Here is a 6,138-nt window from a genome sequence, read left to right on the forward strand (position 1 = left end):
TCCAAAGCAGAATATTTTTCTAAGTATTTTGATTCATATAAAATCGAATTTAGGACGAGTAGTTTATGAGTTATAAGTATTTAAAGTTTAGATTGGCAGAGTGGAGTGGTACAGGGTTACCCTGCAAAATGTTAGTTCACTACTCTGCTTGTCTAAATACATATAACAATATAACTCATAAACTAATCGTCCTAAATTCGATTTTTATGAATCAAAATACTTAGAAAAATATTCTGCTTTGGAATATGAAATTAAAACTCTATGTTGTTATTCAAAAAAGTAAAAATTTAAAAAAATGATAAGGATAAAAAATATTTAAAAATATAATTTTTTAATAAAAACGTTGGTTTTTTAACAACATGAAACCATGTAAAAATAAGCGGGTAAGTCGTGGATGTCGCTCTGCTGTACTGTAAGTTACTGTAATGGATGGGATTAAATTTGAATGCAATGATAGGTATCATTGTATACGAAAAACGATTCTGAACAGAGATGATTTGTCAGTCTAGGATATATTATATTTAAATATTGTCATATATTCTATTTTGAAACAAATATTTTATTTTTCAATTAAGACGCATTTTGCATATGGCATGGTTAATCAATTAGTGTAGTTATCATGTAGTTATCATAATTCATAATACCTTATATCACGGTCTTAGAATAATATATTATCATAGATATACGAATACCTGGTTTGAGGATAAATCGTTATCATTATGTGATTTCATAAAAATTTAAAACTCAAACGCTCAAAACATTTTTCCTATAATGACGCTTCAAATTTTCTCTATAGCTATTTGAAGAAAAACTTATGGAAAACTTGGTGTTAAATTTTATAACCTTAGATATAAATACAAACAATATTATGAATTTTGAACTACAAAATAATTTGCAAATATTCATGGTTTTGACGAATTTTTGTCAATATTTTATTGAAATAAAAATGTTATCGACACTTCAAAAAAAAATTTTCAGAAAAATTGAAAATTTCAGTTGTTTATAAATACCTCAAAAAAAGTCAAAATATTTTGAAAATTAAATCATGTAAAGAAAATGCCAATCTAAATAACTGGTAAAATTTTTCAAGTATCTATGACTTATTCTTTTTGAATAATAACAAATGTTTAAAATCGTTTCAGGATAAAACGCTATATTTCGTAAAAATTTAAAATTCAAACGCACTTAAAATTTTTCCTATAATAATGCTTCGAGTTTTCTCTATAGCTACTTGAAGGAAAACTTATGGAAAACTTAGTTTTGTATTTTTAATCCTGTTATAAATGAAAAAATTTTTATGATTTTTCAACTTCAAAATTACTTGCAAATTTTCGCGTTTTCGCCAGATATCGTAAAATTTTGAACTGTAAACGCTTATTAAAAAAATTGTGACTTACGATATTTAATTTTTTTTATCTACAATAAGAACAACTCATAAGGAACCGTGTATTAAATTTTCAAGTTTTTTTGGTCGTCCAACATTTTTTTACCGACACTTCAAAAAAAAATTCTCAAAAAAATCGAAAATTTCAGTGGTCTATAAATAACTCAAAAAAAGTCGAAAATTTTTGAAAATTAAACTGTATATAGATATCACTAACATTAACATTTGGTGAAAATTTCAAGTATTTACAGTGATTAGTTTTTGAATTACAACCATATAAAAATATCGATTTGGTCGAAAACTGGTTTTACGTAAAAATTCCCGTTTTTCTGTCATTTTTTTTTTTTGTTTTTCTCGATTTTTTTGAAAACTGTTGGAAAATGTTTACTTTTGACCTCTATAATGCACCAAGGATCTTCAATTTTACATCAGAAACCACCCCCAAAGTTTGAAATCGAGGCATTATTTCGACTAGTTATGCTGTACACAGACACAAAAAAAAAACATAAAAAAAAACACACACACACATCATTGTAAAATCAATACATTCATCACTTCGTTTAGAATCTAAAATATTTTGAAAAAGTAAATACTTTTCGAGATAATTAGTGTACCCACTTAAAAGAATCACCCTGTATATGTGAAGAAATTCACAAAAATGAATAATTACAGTTGTTAGTTTTAAAATCTTTTAGTAATTGGAGAATTTGTGTTGCTTTGAAAATACTTACTCTTATGTTTACTATCAACACACATGCATATATTTAATTGTAATGTAATTTAATCTATAATCAAAATAGGTATTGTATTGTTTTTATGTATGTTGTATGAATAGGCACAAATAAAGGGGGGCTAAGTCCCCTAAACTTTGTATAGTACCCCCCCCAAAAAAAAAAAAAAAAAAAAAAAAAAACTTTTCAGAACAATATTTGTTTTATGTCTCAGATCAATATTCTTTTTATTTTAAAATTTTAAATACACAATCTGTACAACATAGCACAATAAGTATATATGATATTATAATAGTAGCATGAATATTTTGAATTAAGAAATCACCCATTGGCACGGATTAATATATTAATCCGTGCCCATTGGTGACACTTGGCTGGGAACTAACGCTATCTAGAGTCTAGAACTTGGTTGTTTTTTTATTTTTTATTATTTTTTTATTTATAACAAGTCACAGCACCAGTTCATTTTTAGACGACGCCCAGGGTTTCCCGGTATGGTTTGAGTGTAGAGGCTCTTTATCAATGGATTTTAGAGGGTTCTTAGAAGATTATGAAAGAGTTTGTAGAAATCTACAGCTACTTTTATCACAGTTTTAATTGTGAGGTCTTTATGTAGGGTATAATTAGACACAAGAGGTGGAGCGTGGAGCATTTGTAATTTTTCTAAGAGCAATATTTTAGAACTGTTGGATTTTGTTGGTATTAGATACTTTGGCAGTACCTACCCCACAATTGAAGACCGTGGGTCCACGTTGGTTTTAGAAGTGTTTTATACATAACAACTTTAACTTTTAGTTTAGAGTGTTTATTATTTGTAAGCAAGGGACGTAGACTGAGGAGTCGGGCATTTAAGGCAATCAAATCAATATAAGCAGCAGATGTTTTTAAATAGCTTTCACGTATAATAAATGCGTTTTAACCATTTGTTGCGAATGTAACAAAGAGAAAGAAAAAACAAACGATGCTCTGCAGACATCCTCTTTAGTGATATGTAATTATTAACTAATATCTAATTCTAATATTATAGTATACTTATATGTTATATGGTATACTGTATACCTAATATTACAATAATTTTATTAAACTGCGACTTTGATCTTGTTACGAAAAAATGTCGAAGTAAAACTTTACCTCATAACGAACTTATAAATAACTTTAGACTGCAGTAATAGAAATACTTTGATGGTAAGTCTAACACTAACTACAATATGCATTACTTAAAAGTTTAATCCAAGCTTTATTTCACCCTACATATATCGAAGACATTTTGAGTTTATGGAGGAGAAACTTTATTGGTTATTCATGGATCATTATCGCAAGTTACGTCATTACTTATGTTAAATTGTTAAATATATATTCAATATTGATTAATTGTTCGTTCTTACATTCTCGTATTTTCGTATTTTCGTATGTTTTCTATATTTATTATTGTACACGCTACCTATGCATAATAGCTAGCTTGTTTCATTTTTATAAATAGTTTTATTATATTTACCTACCTATGTGTAAGGTATTTTTGTACACAAAAAAAATTGTCTGAATTGTAATTTGCAATCATCTTCACATTTTCATATCTAGCCTTAGCATTTTGTGAGTTGTGCTGATACTTATTGCAGAGTTGATATTTTAAGCATACTCAATCTAACATTTAGTATAATAGAGTAAAAGACTACCTATTATTAATAGTAGTAAACTGTACAGTGCCGTAGCCAGGATTTTTTTTATGTGAGTGGGAGTTACAACGATTTTTTGCTTAGGCAATATTGGCACTACCGGATATAGTAAATTTTATATTTCAGGGAGGGCTTAAGTCCTTAAGTCTTCCTTCTATACCTCAGTACTGAAACTATATACAATATAATACGCTCGGAAATGAGATTTTATAATGAATCATATTTTTAAAACAAATAAATAATATTGACACACATATTTGTTAGAAGTGGCCACTGGCCTCATTTTATGTTGTCTCCGTCTTTCAAACGTAGGCATGATAAAGAAAAGAGATACCGATGTCAGCAAATATTGCTTTCCTCCCAAAGGCAAAAGGTTTAAAACCGTTTATAACAGATATTACAAATTTAGAAAATATGATAGTAATGACCAAGAAAAGCAATATTTTTACCTGCGCTGAACTTAATAGATAGGAAAAAATTGGGATGCACAACTATGATTCAAATTCGTATTGTATAGTTAATGACATATTCCTTTTTTCTTTATGACTTTATAATGATAACGTATAGGTACCTACCTAAAATATAATAAATTTGAGTTTAGCGATTTTAGTTGTCTGTCAGCTTTAGTGGTCAACTTGAATATAAGAGTGAAATTACCAAACTTAAAGGTCTAAGAATATTATCTGTGTGCAGGAAACATGTTTTCTTTCATAGGATTGCATGATATTTTAATTTTTTAGTATATTATAAAATTATTTATTGAAATAAAACTAAAAATTGAGGAACAAATACATTTTACCAACCCTTATACGATTTTCTTTTTTTTTTTTTAAACCATTTGTTCTTTATGCTTAAACAATGGTGTGAAAATGGTTTGTCAAAAATTATTTTTTTTTAAAGTTATAGTCATTACAAATTTGTGGTGGCAGAATATATAACGTATTGTGCGTTGCGCGCTTAACTCATGTAACATCGATACGAATTGTGTTAAGCATGATGGATGCTTAAAATTTTGATTTCGTGACCTATCTATAAGGCTAAAATTAAAGTATAATAAGCAGTGCTTGATTTGGGGGGGGACGCGGGGGGACGGAGTCCCCCTTCTTTTTAAATTTTTTTTTAGCGTACCCCTTCTAATTATTTGAAACGCTAATGTGACGGTTAATTTTTTGTGGAACGCTTGTTCATCAAACATCTGCTGAGTCCCCCTTCTATTTTTTTTCCAAATCAAGCACTGATAATAAGTATTTGTACCTTACGCACCATCCCCGGTTGTAGAACTCGAGGTCCTCCGAACTTCTCGTTGGATCCCAAACTCCTAAAAGCTAAATTAGCCAACCAGAATGGGAGTGGGGACAGGACGATGCCCCCTTAGGGGGGAGCATACCTGCCTTTCGGCAAACGGATAATCTAAAATGTTAAACTAAACTACCCTTTGGTTTTCGGATGGATCAGTCAAGTAACAAGTGTAGTGGCTAGGCCATTTGGTCTATCAGCTCCTATAATAGAACTCGAAGTCTCCAGGATCTCCCGTCGGATGGGCGTTAGGCTACACAACATTTGTCAATTAAGTAACAAAATTGTTTAACTATTTTTCCCTTTATAAAGACATAATTCATAATATATTAATATTATTCTTATGTGCGTTGTAGTTTTATTCTTATAACAGTTATAACATTGCGGGAGACCTCGGGTTCTGTGACTGGAATCGGTAAATCTACTGTTATACTTTTAACTCTATAGATTAGGCCATTAGGTTAAAGAGTAGAAATTCAAGCGTCCATACTTAATAAAGTTCACAGCAAAGATAAATACGTTTAGTGATGCGCCTCGTGAAATACGTATTACTTGTCATATATAATCGTAAATTTGAAACTGCTATAGGTAACTTCTAAAATAATAATAGTGTCCAGTAAACGGGTTTTAGACCATAATTTTCAAATGATTGATTCATGATAATGAGGTACGTCGTCACGTCGAATGTATTATACATATGTATTAGGTATAGTCGGTATAGGTACTATATAATTCTGAATAGTTAAATAATATTTAATAGAAGTATAGAACACGTGTAATACTTCATAATATTTGTCACACGTCTTCCGGAATACGCACAAAATTGTTCCCGTGATTACGACGGTCGTCTACGTTCTTGCATCGTCCATCAGCGCAATACGGTTGTTCTTGCTTTTTTGCTACATATATTAAACGTTCTCGCTTGTTATTATTATTAAGTATTTTGAATATGGTCTATGGAATGATTAATAAATAACAATAAAATGTACAAATATTGCATACATGTAGCAATGAATATAATATTATGTAAATGAAGTACATCTAGTACAAGAAT

This window comes from Diuraphis noxia, unplaced genomic scaffold, assembly GCF_037042655.1.
Source record: "Diuraphis noxia isolate RWA-SAM2 unplaced genomic scaffold, SU_Dnox_SAM2 contig0005, whole genome shotgun sequence".
In the NCBI taxonomy this organism is placed as follows: Eukaryota; Metazoa; Arthropoda; class Insecta; order Hemiptera; family Aphididae; genus Diuraphis; species Diuraphis noxia.